The sequence below is a fragment of the Saccopteryx bilineata genome, chromosome 5, assembly GCF_036850765.1.
Source record: "Saccopteryx bilineata isolate mSacBil1 chromosome 5, mSacBil1_pri_phased_curated, whole genome shotgun sequence".
Classification (NCBI taxonomy): Eukaryota; Metazoa; Chordata; class Mammalia; order Chiroptera; family Emballonuridae; genus Saccopteryx; species Saccopteryx bilineata.
Genome location: NC_089494.1, coordinates 97,996,928 through 98,016,440, shown reverse-complemented (window position 1 = coordinate 98,016,440; position 19,513 = coordinate 97,996,928). Strand labels below are relative to the sequence as shown.

The 19,513-nt window shown below is 38.0% G+C and overlaps 1 protein-coding gene across 1 annotated transcript in view; it reads right to left on the bottom strand.

Annotated features, from left to right (window-relative positions):
* Positions 1 to 19,513, bottom strand: part of LRP1B (LDL receptor related protein 1B) — a 2,131,860-nt gene that overhangs the window by 1,587,567 nt on the left and 524,780 nt on the right. The gene's annotated exons all lie outside the window — the stretch shown is intronic.

The following is a 19,513-nucleotide window of genomic DNA, read 5'->3' as shown; positions in this document are numbered from 1 at the left end:
GTGGTGGCGCAGTGGATAAAGCATCAACCTGGAAATGCTGAGGTCACCAGTTTGAAACCCTGGGCTTGCCTGGTCAAGGCACATATGGGAGTTGATACTTCCAGCTCCTCCCTCCTTCTCTCTCTCTGTCTCTCCTCTCTCCCTTGCTGTCTCTCCCTCTCCTCTCACCAGCTTGAGCCCAAGCTTGCTGGCTCAAACAAGGGGTTACTCGGTCTGCTGAAGGCCCGTGGTCAAGGCACATATGAGAAAGCAATCAATGAACAATTAAGGTGTTGCAATGTGCAACGAAAAACTAATGATTGATGCTTCTCATCTCTCCATTCCTGTCTGTCCCTGTCTATCCCTCTCTCTGACTCTCTCTCTGTCTCTGTTAAAAAAAAAAAAAATTTTTTTTAAATTGTTGCCAAGTGAGAAAATAAATAAAAGAATGTACTTTCAGATTTCAGGGGTGAGAAGGTAGGTTTGAGAAGATTAATTTGGAAATGGGAGCTGGTTGCAGGAGGAACTTTCATATACAGCTAAAAATGCCACAGCCTTCAGGAACTCTCTTCCTGGATGTGTCTGTTCCCCTGGATCCACTCTAATCACTCCTGGACTGAGTCAGGGACTTGATTCCCATCCACAGCAGTTTCCTGCTCTAACCAAGTCTTACTTAGACTTCTCATGCTTGTTCTGAATCCTTCAAAAATAAAATCAAGTCACCTAAGGATTAGAAACAACAAAGGGACATCATTGTAAGCAGGTAAATCCAGATGTAATTAATTAATAGAGAAACTAAAATGGATTAATCTTCTAATCCATTTATCCAGAAGGGATTGTGTTCAACTGGGACACCTTCCCTGGTCAATTCATGACACAAACTGCAGGTCACTTAAAGCCTTCCAAAGAGAATCAGGGAGTTATCTATAGTTATCTCAAGAACAAGTAGGAGCCTGGTGGGAAAGCAGTCTGTGGTGCTGAGAGCAATCTGAGGATGACAAACCAGAAGCACCCCCTGCACGTGGGTCCGGTAAGTTTAGCCCTGAGTAGTACTAATGTTCATGCATGTCTTCATGTCTCCTGACTATCCAGAGGAAGATCGTACAAAAATATTCATTTTTAAAAAGTGTATGGCAACATTAAAAAAGCCAAGCGTATGTTCTTGTTTCCATAAATTGGTTACCAAACAAACATGATTTTAAGTTAAAATTGTAAATGGAACTAATTTTATTCTTTGAAAAAAAACTCACACCTGGGGGTCAGCGAGCATGAAAAAACCTCACTATTCAATTAAAAATAAATTGAGGAGGTAAAAGTTTGAAATAGTAAAAACATATACAGGTACATTTACATCTGCTACAATGAGCTGGCTGTGAAAGTTGGAAAGGAGAAATGGTCTTATAGATACAATTGCAGGCATTAATACCACTTAAGATATCTTGAGTGTGTTTCTGAATGGACTCTCGGTATCTAAAGAAATAAATCAGGGTTTGGTAAGTGGGTTACTTTTATGGTAAGGAGAGAATTTGCCACTCCCTCTTTCCTCCTTGGTTTTGAATTTGCTTAAAGCAAGGGACTTCTTCAAGTCCAGTCCCCGAGCACCATCATTAGCATTACCTGGAAATCTGTGAGAAACACAAATCTTCAGGACCTAATCCATACATATGGAACTAGAAACTCTGAGTATGAGGCCCAACAATCTGTGTTTTAACAAGCCATTCACTTATTTCTTTTCTTTTCTTTTTTTTCTTCTTTTCCCAGTTAGAAGAGGGGAGGGAGATAGAGACAGACTTTCAAATGTGCCTTGACCTGGATCCACCCGGCAACCTCCATTCATGGCAGATCCTCTGCTTATCTGGGGCCATGCTTGCAACGAAGCTTTTTTTAATGCCTGAGGTATAGACTCCATAGAACCATTCTCAGCACCTGGGGCCAATATGCTCAAACCAATCTAGCCATGGCTGTGGGAAATAATTAGGAAGGAGAGGAGTGGAGAGGAACATGGTTGCTTCTCCTGTGAGTCCTAACTAGAAATCAAACCTGGGACATCCATACGCCAGGCCAACATTCTACCACTGAGCCAACCGGCCAGGGCTTCATTTATTTCTAATGCATGCCTAAGTTTGAGAACCACTTACCTAGACCAGGCAGAAAGGTGGTTTTAGGGAAGAATAAACTTAAGGATTATCCCGCAATACGTAAGAGGTGGGATTCGCCAGATAGTTGACTAGAAAATTTAACTGAGACAGAGACAAACCTAAGATTAAGAATTCTAAAATAAGTGGTAAGGCAAAATAAGTAACCAATATAAATTTATGTATATATATAAATCAAGGATTAACATAAATGAATTAAAGAATAAAGAAGGTCAGTGCATGAGATAGAGTGTCAGGGTGAAAGCTAATGTAAAGAGCATTTAGGTGTATATTCGTAGGTAGGCCCCTGTCTCATTACCTGTGCCCATAACCCTGCTTGCTAAAATCACTCCAATCTAAGATGCTAAGATGAATCTAAAACATACAGGGGGCACCCATATGGCTTTGCCGGCTTCTTGCTGAATTTAGTATCTCCAGAGAGTTGTCCAGTATGAGTGGAGTAGGAGAAATTCCAGCAAGGAATCTAGAGAGGAAGGTAAATCAGTTGATTCAAGCCATATTAAACCTTTCCATTTTATCCCAAAAGCAAAAGAAAGTTTTGAGGGACTGTTAAATACTGTATTGACAAGATCATATTTCAAACATTACCATAGCTGCCATGCTTATATAGTACTGGTGTGGGGAAGTGGCGAGGGTAAAAACAAGGCAAGCAGATTTTTATTGCAGTGGTCTTTTAACTTCATTCATCTGACTTGGAAATTAATAAGAAAAAAATTCTCAAAGAACACTTGATGTTAGGATATATTCAAAGACTCTAGTAAGCTCATGAGAAACATATTGAGAGGAAGAAAAACATTCAGTGAGTCAGTTTGTGAAAGAGCTTGTTCCAAAACCACATTCCTAAGACATAACCCTCAATCTTTCAGAGTGATTCTATTTTCCCACTAATCTCTAATTTCTATAAATTTCTCCCATTATTTCCATTGTAATGTATAGTGCAATAGAATATTTCTTGATATGAATATTGTTTGTCCAAATTCTAGTTATGCAGATACCTATCTTTGCCATCTTCAGTCTGAACATTTTTTTAAGTCCTGGAAACTTTAAACAGCCATTCAATATATAGATAAATAATATTAATTATTCAAATATTATGTATGCCAGACTATAGTATGGAGAAGAGAAGCTAAGATGAAATTTCCCAGCCTTATACTATATTATTTCCAAAAAATTCCTTTCTCAAAAACACATTTGTTTACTTAATTTCTTATATTAAATTTAAGGTATTCTATTTTTCAATTAGTATTTTATAATAATGACAGTGTCAAAGATAATGTATAATTCCCCAAATTTATATATATATATATATAAATATATAGGCCCTGGCCAGTAGGCTCAGTAAATAATGCATAGGCCCGGGATATAAATGTCCCCAGTTTGACTCCCAGTCAGGGCACACCTGAGAAGCAACCATCTGCTTCTCTCTCATTCCTCTCCCCTCATCTTCTCTCTCCCTCCCACAACCAGTGAGTGGCTCAGTTGGTTCAAGCCACTGCCCAGGGTGACGAGGATAGCTTGGTTGATTTGAGCATTGGCTCAACTAGTAGTGGCCTGGTAGATCCCAGTTGCAGTGCATGAAGGAGTCTGTCTCACTATCTCCCCTCCTCTCATTAAAAAGAAAAAAAAGGCCTGACCTGTGGTGGCGCAGTGGATAAAGCGTCGACCTGGAAATGCTGAGGTCGCCGGTTCGAAACCCTGGGCTTGCCTGGTCAAGGCACATATGGGAGTTGATGCTTCCAGCTCCTCCCCACCTTCTCTCTCTGTCTCTCTCTCTCCTCTCTCTCTCTCCCTCTCTGTCTCTCCCTCTCTGTCTCTCTCTCTCTGTCTCTCTCAATCCCTTCCTCTCTCCTCTCAAAATGAATTAAAAAAAATTTAAAAAAAATCTTAAAAAAAAAATACAAAAGTAAAAATAAAAAATAGATCTCAACATACAACAAACATTGCCAGATATAATGAATATCTAATTAAATTTGAATTTCAGATAATGAATAAATTGTAATATAATATAAAAAATATTGCATGAGAAATATTTATACTAAAGTTATCTATTTCTAACCTGAAATTAAAATTTAACAAGGTGTCCTAGATTTTTATTTGCTAACTATAGTAACCATAATATAAATAAAGTATTTATCTCAGGATTACCTTATATTACAGGTCTATATAATTTTTCACAATAGATATGCCACTGAAATGTGGTATAATAAAATTTTATTTTTTTAATCAAATGACATTTTAAGTATTTCAGAACATCTAAAGTTTATAAAGCCATTGAAACAATTTAATATGTTTTAAAATCAAGTCCACATCTAATCCTTTCTACAAATATGTGATACTTATTCCCTAGTTTAAAGTAACAGACAGTATTAGAATGGTTTCTGTTCCCATTTATATTTTAGGCCAGGTTTTTATTTCTATTCTATACCTAATATATGGAAATCAGATCATAACACACAACTTCCCTCAATTTTGCCAGATGAGTCCCAAGAAGACATCTCTCCACCTATTTAAGTTAAGCCCTATTTAGCATGATAGTGACACTATAAAGCTCTTGACTGCTGTCTCCTTGTGAAATTTTCTTTTATGCTTTCCCATTGAGAACATTCTCTTCCATTTTATAAGAGAAATTTGGTTCCAGAAAAAAAGAAACACTCAATTTGGAAGCTATTTCTTGGAGAAATATATATAAAATATAGCCAGATAAGTTTATGAAGAAAATACAAGGAGGAAAAGTAGTTTCTACCCTAGATTTTATTTAATAATATGATCTATTAGAATAGTGTTGTATATCATTGAATAAGTGGATGTCAAGACAGGATATGGATAAACATTTGTACGTTTGGTTCTTCGGCATCTTCTTAGTGGCACTGACAGACAAGCACTATTGAGGCTCAGTCATACTGATAACTAGGCTTCCCTCTAGGACAAGACATGCAGAGTGCAGAGAGGATGATGACAGTTAAAAAGCTGTTCACTTTACTTTTTTCATAGAACACTAGAACACATGAAACCTTAGAAATCATAAGGTTCAGCCTGACCAGGCGTCTCTTTCCATTTCTGTCTGTCTATCCCTATCTATCCCTCTCTCTGACTCTCTCTCTATCCCTGTAAAAAAAAAAAAAAAAAAAAAAAAAAAAAAAAAAAAAAAAAAAAAAAAAAAAAAAAAAAGAAAAGAAATCATAAGGTTCAATACCCTTGTTGTCAATTAAGAGAGTCAGTTTAAATTAAGATAATTTGTTTCTGAGATCATGTAACTGACAGAATCCAAACCTCCAACTGCTCCCCCAACCGGCACATACACACTCTACCACTTTCTACTCCACCACAGCTCACAGCCTCCACCTCCTCTGAAGCCAAATGTTTATCAAGAGAAAGGCTGCCTTTTGCCAATATGTAAGGGTTTCTTGAAAGTTGACTTCCTGTAGCTGCTTCATACGCTAAGGAACATTGTACACAAAAGGCAGAAGTGTATGTGGGGATAGAATAGTTATTCTGGTTGGGAGGACTGGTGACACTTCTCTATTTTAATTTTCAATAGTATTATATTTATATAATAAAAATAAACTTGGGAGGCTTTAATCAGAATTGTACAATGTTATAACATGATCCTTCAATAGCCTTGCCTCAGTTAAATATAGTGCATTTGGTGAATCTATAAAGTTATTGGAAGTTCACACCCAAGTACCATTATTAACTACTGTTCTGAAACTTAAATTCCACCAATTGAATCCACAGCTTGGCGCCATTTTTCACAATGCTGTAATTTAGAGGATTTATTAACTGGCATGTTTCAAGATTATCATGTGTAGAGGTCATGACAAAGGCTTCCAATGGGGACTAGAGACTGAATCAAAATGACAATTGATATTGGCCCCCAAAAAAGCCCAGGCTGGAGAAATTGTATCAGTGTGTGTCATAGAAATGAAATCAGCAACTCTTATTACACATTCTGCTCTTGGCATCAGTAAAACACTGCAAAGGCATGTCCTGTCATATCTGCAAATCCAGTCAGACATATTAATTCTTCCTTAAACTCTGGAAACTCCACTTACATATTTTAGTATATAGGTTTTGCAAAAGGATGACACTGAGATTTTACTATGAATTTGAATGAAGTTCAAGAAATGCCAGGAGTTTTCAAGGCATCAGGTGATCTCGAGGCTTTGTGTGGCAGTGAATCCAATTCATATGGTTCAGGCTAAGTAACCTCAGAACACTGATGCATTTAATGGAGACTTGGGTCAATCAATCAATAAATGAAGGCAGAGAATCCAATGAGTTCTAGGCATAAAAAACCAGTTGGGAATTTACAATACTTGTGGTTTATAATAAATGTAATGCTACTTTCCACAAAACTTTCTCACAAGAATCTTTGCTACAGTAGTTTAGTCACCATGTATTCTTCAATATTACCATTATAGAATTGTTTTTGAACGCTGTACTCATTGTGACTGCTTCACAGAGATATCATAAGCATGATAAAAAAAGAATTAATTCAAGATCTTTTGGGGAAGGCATTAAAACACAACTAAATACATTCAAATACAGAAATTTATATTCAAACTCCTTAATTATTTTATGCCTCAGGACAGGGAAATCCATTAAGTTGGAAAATGACCTTAAATTGCAAAGAGAGAAATGTATATAACCTAAATATTTAATTCCATGAGGTTTTCTCATATTGGTTATGTGTTTGTAATAGAATGTATAAATAAGACCTTCTGTAAACAGTTTTACAAGAAGTTGAAAATTTGGAGAGGCTACAGAGTCACTATGATTTCGAAGAAGCAGTCTCTTGATGAATAGGACCTAAATTAGGGCTCCTTTGGTTGAATTGTAACTGAAACTTTATTTGAACCACCTTAAGCTAAAAGGGAAATTTATTAGAAAGATGCTGGGCACAGGTGTGCTTGTGGGCCTCTGGAGCAGATTCAGAGGATGGAGGGGCCTAGTAATCCTGAGAAACTGTCACATTTGTATTCCCTACTTATCTGCTTGTTCCTTCCTTCTGGCTAGCATTTCTCAGGGGCAGAGTACAGCGTAACCACCACTGGCATCTAGCTACCTCTCATTCACTAGGTCTGGGAAGATGTTGTTCCTCAGCCCTAGACCAATGTATTCCCAAGTTTAACGTACTCCTGGGAGTCATTAATGATAGGATGGCAGGTGGGGGCCATGACCCCCTCCTTGTGGACGAAGAGACACTGACAAACTAGATGTTCCAGATCACCTTCCCCCAGGCACCCGGGTGACTAATCCAGGTCTGGAAGGCCCCCTAGCTTATTTATGGTTAATCTTACATAAATCACTGAAAGAGACATTTTTCCTTAATGACTACCAACCCCCACCCTCAAATCTCCTATTTAACCCTACCTGTTAGAGAACCGGGGGCTGCTCTCCCTTACGAGACAGCCTGGCCCGTTTCCTTTCATTAAAGCCTGTTACACTGGTCTTTTGGACTCCGATTGATTCTATCAATTAAGTGTTACATGTCTTTCTAAAATACACATTAATTCTTTCTTTAAGAATCTCTTTTAAGGATAGGAGTACTATCTCAATTTTGTCTTCTCACATAGGGAGCTAGAAGAGTTTAAATGAAACTTCTTTTTTCAGTCTTCAAGTGACTCATGACATATTGTTTTGCTGTTATATTAATAAGGACTGAAATAATATGGTTATATGTTATGGATGTGCTCAATGTAGATAATGTTACAGTTTTTGTAATTTGTCAGTGCAGAGGCTAGATTTGAGATAATCTAGAATAGCCCACCATGAAAACTGGACCACCCACTAGTGGGCAGGAGGGATCAGGTTGACCAGCATTGCAAAAGTGGGCGGTTTTTATAAAAAAGTTCGCCATCACGGACCTAAGTGTTCAAATTTACATGAACCGAGAACTTTACCCAATTTATATGTAAGCATATAAAGTATATATTACATAGATGTTGCAATTTAACAATTTCCTTTTGATTATTTCCTATGTGTCTGTCTCCACATTTCATACTCATATAAACACAATGTTAGGTACACAATTTAAATACACAGAGGGGTTTTGTAATAAAAGGAGAATTTAGAAGCACATGTAATTCAGTACAAAGATGTAGTACTTCAGTGTAAGGGAAAATTAATTCACATAAATGTTACAAATATTAATGCTAAATTAGTAGGGATTTCTAAGCCATTGTGGGACAATGATCATAGGACTGCTATGCTTTTATATAAAACTACTGTTTTCAAGAGACTTTACAAAGTGGATTTTTCATACTCTGCTTATTTTTGGAGGAATTTTTTGGAGGACACAAGTAGTTATGATATATCTACTTAACTAAAAAGAAGCATACATACACTTAATTAACAATACAAAATGTTTTTATCTAAGTTTCTAGAAATTAGAGTATAGTAAATGACCCAAAGAAATATAAAGTTAACCACAACAAAATAATAAATTCAATCTTGAAAGATCATTCTTAATTTATTTTCTAATGTAAATTCCTCAAGACTGAAATTTAACTCTTGATGAAGTCTCTCTTATGGATCAAATAAATTTTATTTTGGACTTATGCAGTTTAACTCAAATATCCAATTTCCATAAATAGTTCAGATTATGAATAGCAATTATCACCAAATGAATTATATTATATAGGTATAATAATCTATCAGAATTCAAATTAACCAAATTTCAAGGGCTTCTGTTAAGTTACTCACATTATTGTTAGTAAAAGCTTATCATTGTTGTTTCAATTATAGATCTCTCTTTTCAGCAATGTATAACTAATTAATTTGAGTGAAATGAGTCAAAATTTAAAGATATGTGAGTTCAACTTGGGTATGACTGAAGGCTGTACAAAAGTACTGTTATTTTGGTGAATTTAGGAATTATCTCTGTGTTAATATGTTTATGTTACTGTTGGCAAATGATAAAAAGCACTATAACTTTTCATGTAATACAATTTTCCCTTGCCATATTATGTTTCACTTTTCGTGGTCTCACTGTATTGTTGATTTTAAAATTGTATATATCTAATTTTGTATTGTGGATTTTTTGCTATATTGTGGGATTTTGCGGTGTATAGGTATTTTATATACTTATTATTTTAATTGTTTTTGTGGTAAAATAAGCATTTTCTAGTTTAAAAAATAGAAAACAATATAAAATATATAAAAATAATAATTAAAATATTATCATTCATGTTGTATACTCAGTGGTGAGTACCCATATGGAATTTTATATGTTGTTAAAATCACATAGGTTTAAGAGTGTAGAAGTGTTTAAGAGTATAGGAAGTGTTTATAAGAGTGTGGGAAAGGTTAATAACAGTGCGGGAAAGGTTTGTAAGAGTGTGGGAGGGATTATAAATCATTAAAATATATAAATAATAAAATAAATATGAGGTCGCTACTTCGCAGATTTTCCCTCTTGCTGGGGGTTCTGGAACCTAACCCTAGTGATAGACGAGGCACCACTGTATTATATTATTTTTTTTGAAATAGTTTTGTTAAACAAGACATCCTACTTTATTGTTTAATTTTTACTTATGATTTTTAGAGAGAGAGAAAGAGAAATATCGACTTGTAGTTCTATATATGCGTTCATCAATTGATTCTTGGGGCCTATTGAGACTATCTCTAACCAACTGATCTGCCCAGTCAATGCACCACAAAATCCTACTTCAGTCAAATCAGTATTCTGTATGTTACCTTCTGCCCCAACTCCTGTTGTTAAGAGAATGTTTAAATGATGTTCTATACTGTTCCATCATCCACAAATCTGCTGAGCAACTGTCTTAAATACAGTACAACAAACAAAAGTATGTTATTGCCAAAATGCTAATTACTTCCTCTGGTGTAATTCTATTTCTTCAGTAGATCCAAGCAGCTGATCAAATAAAGTTGTTTTCTTTGTTTGTTTGTTTGTTTGTTTTGTTTTTATAGGGAGGAAAATTTGATAGGAACATTTAAAAGAAAATAATTCTTAAGGAGATCAACCAATAGCTTCTCAGCTAATTCTGATAACCTGAACATATAACATTGGAGATAATAATGGATAATTGGTAAAGAATTGTATCTAAGAATGTTTCAACATGAGAGACTATATTAATGTCAGTATTTCCATATAAGTTCAGTATGTTTAAAAAAATTGAATTTAAACATTTTTTAATTAAGTTGGAGTAGGAGAGGCAAAGAGACCAACTTCTGCATGCAACCAGACTGGGATCCACCTGGCAAGCCCCATATAATGCAATGTTCTTCCTGTCTGGGATCTTGCTCCATTGCTGGGAAACTGAGCTATTTTTAGTGCCTGAAATGGAGGCCAGGAAGCCATCCTCAGCACCTGGAGCCAACTCACTAGAGCCAATCAAGACATGGCTGCAGGAATGGGGAGAAAGAGACAAAAGAAGAGAGAGTGGAGAAGCAGATGGGTGCTTCTCCTGTGTGCCCTGACCAGGAATCCAATCTGGGACATCCACAGATCAGGCCAGTGCTCTACCACAGAGCCAACCAGCCAGGGAAAATTTAAACATTTCAGGACTAGCTGTTTCAAATGCTTACAAGAGCTAAACAGATAACATGCAGTAAAGCAGGTGCAACACACTAGCATGTGCAGTGGAGGTGGGAGCTGGATAGGACACACCCTGCCTAAAAGGTCAGCTAACACTCAGCTTAAGCCAATCATTGGCGTAAAGAGATTTAGGACCTATTTTGCTAAATTTCTGATATTTTAAAATAAGTTAGGAGTACACATTCAAAATTTTACTAGAAAACTCCTAGATTTTAAATTGTAACCATTGATCCAATAAAACTTCTATTTAGGCCAGACATATCTTTAGAATATATATTCCCTAAGGACTGATTATATGGAACATTTGATTTAAAGTTACTGTTTAGCCAAAATATTGTAATTTATGTAATATTTATAATAGTTTTAATCACTTAAATAAAGATGTTTAGAATTGTACTAATTAAATAATTCTAACCTAGTACAGTGGTACTTTGACACACAAGTTTAATATGGCCGAGCTCATGACTCAATTTGCTTATGTGTCAAATTGAATTTCCCCATTTAAATTAATGGGAATGCAATTAATCCATTCCCACTCCCAAAAACCACACAAATTTTTTGTTCTTTATGCTTTTAAATAAGAAAATGTACTTTATAAATAACAAATACACACACACACATAATAAGAGATAATGTAAAGAAATAAACTGGTTTATGAAGCATATTTACCTTCAAGGTCAGGTGGAGATGCTGGCAGAGGGGGAGGAGACATTACCATAACAATGGCCCTTCCCAAGCAGGAAGGTAATTAGCAATTTCACAGACAGCTACACAGCGCCATTTTCAACAGTAAAAGTGAGCAAACTCAGAAAATACAAACTTTATAAACTCATTTGTCCAACAAACATTTTCTTCACTGACTTTTTTTTTTTTTTTAATGGGGTGACATCAATAAATCAGGGTACATACATTCAAAGAAAACATTTCCAGGTTATCTTGTCATTTAGTTATGTTGCATACCCATCACCCAAAGAGAGATCGTCCTCTGCCACCCTCCATCCAGTTCTCTCTGTACCCCTCCCCCTCCCCTCCCCCTCTCCCTCCTTCCCTCCCCCCACCCCCCTTAGCCACCACACTCCTGTTCATGCCTCTCAGTCTCGCTTTTATGTCCCACTAATGTATGGAATCCTGCAGTTCCTGTTTTTTTCTGATTCGCTCATTTCACTCCGCACAATGCTACCAAGACTCTACCATTCCGCTATAAGTGATCCAATGTCACCATTTCTCCTAGCTGAATAATATACCATGGTGTATATGTGCCCCATCTTCTTCATCCAGTCCTCTATTTTTTTTACAGTGATTAAAAGCCTTTAAGCAAACTCTTGGCCAATACAGCAAGAATCCATAAATGAGTAGTGTCCTTAACATGTTCCCCAAGTCCAAGTTGGCCCCCTCACCATGCCAAATCCCTGAAAAATGCAACCCAACCACAGTTCAGTCTGTTAGGAGCTGTCACAGGGAGCAGGAGTCCAGGAAAGTTCCCCACAGGAAAAGTCCGTATGGCACTGGAATTGTTGTCACCATTCTATACTTTGCAGCTCATGTCCAAGTCCCAATGACCGCTGCTTCTAGCTGGCAATGATTCAGGTAGACTGGAAAAAGCCATTTGCAGCATGCGTGGATATGGAGCTTCTGTTCTCCTCTGCCTGGAGAGTTGAGACCAGGTTGCTTTTCCCTGGAGCTCTGTGACTGTGGCCTGGTAAAGAGAACCTTGGGATACACTAAGCTGGGTGGCAAAGGTAAATTCATAATACAAGTTGGCAAAAGGAGGAAAGAGAGCTCTAAATTAAGAGTAGGTCCCAGCCTGAAATATGAGTGGGGCATTGAGGTAGGAGGAATAAAGGAATCACTATATATTAAGCAAAGCATCAGAAAATAGGACTATCAACACCCACAACAGAGATCTTTGAGGGAAGAATAAAGAACCTGACTATTCAGGCAAAACATAGTTAAGTGGCCCTTGTTCAAATGAGATCAGTTTACCTGCTTCTTGGAAGAAATACCCTAGGCTCGTCCACAGTGTCGTAGATGGGGTCGACGGCCCTGGGCACCTTCAGCCTTCAGTGGCAAACCCCAGCATTCTGGGCAAGGTTAGGTCATAGGTGGCTGGAGCAGGCCTGGAAGAGACTGAACCCTCCCTTAGAGGAGCGAGGGGGAAGCCCACCTTCCAGTGTCCCTGTTTCCTCACAGCAGAGGTGTGTAAGCCTGGCAGGCTTTAGCTCAATGACCTTCCTTTCCACCTTTTTCTCCACACTTTCTTCACTTTCACTTAGAGGCCGTTTCAACAAAAACCTTTCCATGGAAGTTTGTTTCTTCCTCCCTTTCAGAATGTATGACAGACTATCTAGTGGAGGGTGGCAGAAGCTCATGATTCAAATAACTGCTTGTGATTTAAAGCAAAAAATCCCGCAAGTGACTGCTGTCTCTCAAATTGCTCATGATTTAAAGTGCTCGTGTGTCAAGGTACCACTGTATTTCTCTCTTTACTTTCTTAGAACTTTCTCTCTTGTGACAATGAAATATATATATATATGTAATTTTACTCTCCTTGTTAGTTTACTTCTTAATAATAGATATCTTCAGATTTAAAGGCGTGTGTTTGTGTGAGCATATATAAGAAGAACACTTTTATTTTTTTCCAAGGCATTGTTTCATTATCACACATTCAACAGAAAATATTTAAAACTACTTGCTGAATTGAAAATATTTGCCCATAGTTAACATATAAAGAAAATAAAGATCAAACAAGTTTGGGCGTATAAAAAACATGCTTTCTCAATGTCCACATTACTTAACAAAAACATCTTTTATTTGTCTCAGCACTAAGGCATGATCACAGATAAAACCTTCTTCCCAGCTTGAATAAACTCATAATCCCATTTTATTTTATGTGCAATGCTTTTGGCTTCACCTCTAATGGTTTCTTGTAATTTGAAATAAAGTTCAGAATTTTACCTTCTGTTACCACCATGCATTCATTATACACTCTTTAAAAAAAAGTCCCACATAATTAGAAATTACTACACATGAGAAAGAGGGATTTTGTATTATCTTCAGAGCATTAAATGATTCACAATGCCTGATTCGTACTGTACTTACTGGCTCTGGCCACCAACAGAGTTCAGAATGTCTTAAATTAGATTTTGAACATACACAATATTGATTGAGACAAAGTCACTATCCTGAAGTTTTCTTACAAGGTAGTGAGAGACCAATCAATGTATAGAAACGTGTTATAAGGTGAAAATCATCTTGCTAGCTATAAGTGTTACATGCTGGTAGGGAAACAAGATCTAGTCTACAGAGAGAGACAGAAGAGTCTCAGAAAGGAGGGGATATTTGAAGTACGTATATCTTGAAGAATTCTTAGGATTGGCAGGCATGACTTCTACATGGTGAGAGTGAGGTACGAGAAGCAAAGAAATTCAAGGAATAAGAAAGAAAACCAAGTACCTACAACCAAATTTACTCTACCCAGCAAAGCTATCATTTAGAATCAAAGGACATATAAAGAGCTTCCCAGACAAGAAAAAGTTGAAGGAATTCACTACCACTAAACCAGTATAACATAAAATATTAAAGAGTATTCTTTAAGAGAAAGAAAAAAGCAAAAGAGAAAAAAAGATAAAAGGTATACACAATAAAATGGTAATATATGTATCTATTAACAGTTGAATTAAAAGAAATAGATGAATAAACAAAAGAGAAACAGTCTCATGCATACAGAGAACATTTTGATGGTTGCCAGATAACAGGTGCTTGGGGTACTGGGTGAAAAAGGTGAAGGCATTAACAAATACAAATTGGTAGTTACAGAACAGTCATGGTGATGTAAAGTATAGTAAAAGGAATAGAGTAAATAATATTTTAATAACTATGTATTATATCAGATGGGTATGGGATTTATTGGGATAATTACTTAGTAAATTACAATATATAGTATAATGTCTAATCCTTAGGTGTATACCTAAAACTAATATATTATATGTCAACTGTAATTGAAAGATAAAGTAATTTAAAAAAATAAAGGCATGAATGTAAGAAAATGCATGTCATGTTCAGCCACTTTCTTCAAATAAGACTTATGGGATGCTTAGTGTGATGCATCATAAATGAAATTGAAAATTGTAATCAGAGGGCAGATTGGAAATAGCCCTAAAGGTACGCTAAGTGGATTGGCAGACTGGTACTGTTATCTTGTATTGTCTGCTTTCATATTGATTCTGAGCTCAGCCATGTGACTTGCTTTAGTCATTGAGCCACCAGCAAGTATGATATAAAAGCTGAAAAGTGGATGTACTTTGGGGCTTGCCTCTTAGAATCCAGCCTTAGTGTAAGAAGCCCAGGCTGGTCTCCTTGTAGAGACTATATAGAAAGAAAGATCGAGCCATTTTTAGCAACCTAGATTTTTATCTTCCCTGTCAGGGAGATGCAGCCATACAACTCTCACCATGTAGAATAGCAGAACTGCCTTGTTAATCTGCAAAATTACTAAATTTTAAAGTAGTTTCTTATGAAGCAATATATAACTGATGTAGATGTTAAACATTTTTTTAACTAGGCAATGAAAATTTATCAAAGACTTGTTATTATGTGTTTTAAAACAAGGCTGTAGGCCCTGGCCGGTTGGCTCAGCAGTGGAGTGTTGGCCTGGCATGCGGGGGACCCGGGTTCAATTCCCGGCCAGGGCGCATAGGGGAGGCGCCCATTTGCTTCTCCACCCCTACCCCCTCCTTCCTCTCTGTCTCTCTCTTCCCCTCCCACAGCCAAGGCTCCATTGGAGCGGGGATGGCCCAGGCGCTGGGGATGGCTCCTTGGCCTCTGCCCCAGGCGCTGGAGTGACTCTGGTCGCGGCGGAGCGACGCCCCGGAGGGGCAGAGCATCGTCCCCTGGTGGGCAGAGCGTCGCCTCCTGGTGGGCCTGCGGGGTGGATCCCAGTCGGGCGCATGCAGGAGTCTGTCTGACTGTCTCTCCCCATTTCCAGCTTCAGAAAAAAACAAAAAAAAACCAAAAAACAAAAAAACAAGGCTGTAACATAGCAAGGATGGGGTATGCAAATACTGATTATGCAGTGTGTCCGTAAAGTCATGGTGCACTTTTGACTGGTAACAGGAAAGCAACAAAAGATGATAGAAATGTGAAATCTGTACCAAATAAAAGGAAAACCCTCCCAGTTTCTGTAGGATGATGTGGCAGCATTGTGCGCATGCACAGATGATGACGTAACACCGTGTATACAGCGGAGCAGCCCACAGCCATGCCAGTCGAGATGTGGCCAGTACAGAGGAAAGTTCAGTGTGTTCTGTGGCTCGCTAAATTCGAATCCGTGACCAAAGTGCAACGTGAATATCGGCGCATTTATAACTAAGCGCCACCACATAGGAATAATATTACTCGGTGGAATAAGCAGTTGAAGGAAACCGGCAGTTTGGTGGAGAAACCCCGTTCTGGTAGGCCATCAGTCAGTGACAAGTCTGTAGAGGCTATATGGGATAGCTACCTAAGGAGCTCTAAAAATCTGTGCATATGCCCACATCAAACTGCACTGAATAAGTATGAAACTGGGAGAGTTTTCCTTTTATTTGGTGCAGATTTCACATTTCTATCGTCTTTTGTTGCTTTCCTGTGACCAGTCAAAAGTGCACCATGACTTTACGGACACTCTGTATATGGTGGTAGATGAAGACGAGTTTAGATATGGGTGAATGGGCACATAGAAACGAACAGAGCACCATTGCATTCATCTGGGTAAGTGATAATGGGTGTTATGCTATAGCAGGATTTAAAAGCTTTGTCTTTAAAGGGCTAGCTAGTAAATATCTTGCACTTTTCTGGGAACAGGTTTTTTGTTGGCAATACTATAAGCACTGTCATTGTGTTGTGAAAGCAGAGAAAGAACATAAGTAAATTAATGAGTGTAGCTATATTCCAATAAAACTCTACTTACAAAAAATAAATATATATATTTTTATTGGACTTGTACTATAAAGTGAAGGCAGAGGGAATGCAAATAGAAGAGAGATAACAGTTTTGGGTTAGAGTCAATGTGCTGTGACCATTGAGGAAGAAGGAAGAATCAAGAATGACTTATAGTTTAGATGACTAGCAGATAACACTTGTGGTCACTGAGAAAGAAAACACGGGGCAAAGCAGAGTCTTTGTTGTTTGTTTCTTTTTAGTTTGGGCCGTTTTATTACTTTATTAATCTTTCAAGATAGATACAAATCTTTCCTCACATGTTTGGAAATTCTTTTTTTATTTTTTGACTTTAAGTAAGTTATTTTTAAATTACAGTTGATATGCAATATTATATTAGTTTCAGGTATAGAAGCCAATGGTTAGACATTATATAACTTACTAGTGATCATCCCACCAAATCTTGTACCCATCTGACACCATATATAGTTATTACAATTTATGACTACATTCTCTCTGCTGCACTTTACATCCCCATGACTATTCCGTAGCTATCAGTTTGTGCCTGTTCATCTCTTCACCTTTTGCACCCATTCTCCTAAACTGCCTCCCATCTGGCAACGATCAATGTGTTCTCTGTGATTATGAGTATGTTTCTGTTCTGCTTGTTCTTTAAATTCAATTGTTGATAAATACTGCCATTTTATTATTCATATATATATATATATATATTTTCCTTCTTCTTCTTCTTAAAGAAGACCCTTTAACAACATGTAATACTGGTTTGATGGTAATGAATTCCTTTGACTTTTTCTTGTCTAGAAAGCTCTTTAGATGTCTTTTGATTCTAAATGATATCTTTGTAATTTTTGTTGTAGATCCTTGCTTTTCATCATTTTAATATTCCTGGCTAATCTCTTCTGGCCTACAAAATTTCTGTTGAGAAATCAGTTGACAGTTTTATGGGAATTCCCTTGTAGATAACTAACTGCATTTCTTTTGCTGCTTTTAAGACTCCCTCTTTGTGTTTAACTTTTGGCATTTTAATTACAATTGTCTTAGTGTGAGCCTTTTTTGGGGTTCATCTTGTTTGGGACTCTGTGCACTTCCTGAATTTGTATGCCTATTTCCTCCACATTAGGGAAGTTCTTTGTCATTTTTTTGTATACATTGTCAATTCCTTGCTCTCTCTCTTCTCCTTCTGGTACCCCTGATGCAAATGTTGCTACACTTGAAGTTATCCCAGAGGCTCTTTATACTATCCTATTTTATTATTTTATTTTCTTTTTGCTGTTCTGATTTGGTGTTTTCTGCTTCCTTATCTTGCAAATATCTGATGTGATCCTCTGTTTTATCTACTCCACCTTCGATTCCTTGTAAACTATTTTTCATTTCAGGTAGTGTATTCTTTATTTCCAACTGGTTCTTTTCTATGATTTATAGTTCTGTTGTTATGTTTCTTATAGCTTTGTTAAAGTTCTCACTAAGTTCATCTACTCTTCCCCTGAGTTCATTAAGCATCCTTATAATCAGTCTCGGGTATCTGATTTGGACCAGTGTTTTGAACTCTGCATCTAGTAGATTGCTTGTCTTCATTTTGTTTCTTTTCTTTTTTTCTTTTTGAAGTTTTGTTCTGTTCTTTCATTTGGGACATGTTTCTTGCCTTTTTATTTTGGCAGCTTCTCTGCATTTGCTTCTATGTCTTAGGTAGAGCTTCTATGTCACCCAATCTTGGCAGGGGTAGCCTTATGTACAATAGTAAGCATCCTATAGGGTCCAGTAGCACAGCCTCCCCATTCACACAAGCTAAATACTCCAGGTGTGCTCTCTGTGTGGGTTGTGTTAGCCTTCTATTCTATTGTAGCTGAGCCTTGATTGTTGTTGGCACATCAGTGGGAGGGACTTATGATCAGGCTGATGGACTGAATAAACTGCCTTCAACCACCATTGAGAATCAGCTGTGTAGAAGCCTACCCTTCAAAGCAGGACTTCCTTTAGTGGAGCTTTGCTGCCTGCTGAGTTCTCCCCTTGAGTGTTGCTTGTGGAGGTGGTTGAGTGGTGTTTGATGTGGTCTGAAGCTGTCCAGCAGGTGTAATAGTTCTGGGGTCTCCCAGGAATTGTTGACCAAGATCAGCCACTGGCTGGGTTCTGCCCAGGGCCACCTGGCACTTGCTACAAAGTCATTTGCAGATGGATGCTACTTTTGCTGCTCTTGAAGGTACCCGGGAGTGGTCAAACTGCAAACCAAGTCCAGCTGCCTTTAGCGCTTGGGCTGGAGCCACATAACAGAGGTATTGGACATACCAAGGCCAGATGATACATGTTTGAGAAGTTTTAGGAAAGTTAAAGCATGAGCAAAGACAGGCAATTCCTGTGGAAAAGTCACTGTTAACAGCTTGGGTGAGCCTGCAAGTTGGGTGGAGTAGGGTTTAAGGGAATCACCAGGGCTGGTTGAACAGTGATTGCTGAATGGTAGAGACTGAACATAGCACCCACCTGCTCTATTTGTGGGGAGAAAGGGCTCAGCAAAAAATCAATGGCATCAGCCCTGGCAGAATGGCTCAGCGGTAGAGTGTCGGCCCGGCGTGCAAGAGTCCCAGGTTCGATTCCCGGCCAGGGCACACAGGAGAAGTGCCCATCTGCTTCTCCACCCCTCCCCCTCTCCTTCCTCTCTGTCTCTCTCTTCCCCTCCTGCAGCCGAGGCTCCATTGGAGCAAAGATGGCCCGGGCGCTGGGGATGGCTCTGTGGCCTCTGCCTCAGGCGCTAGAATGGCTCTGGACACAACAGAGCGAGGCCCCAGAGGGGCAGAGCATTGCCCCCTGGTGGGCGTGCCGGGTGGATCCCGGTCGGGCGCATGTGGGAGTCTGTCTGACTGCCTCCCTGTTTCCAGCTTTGGAAAAA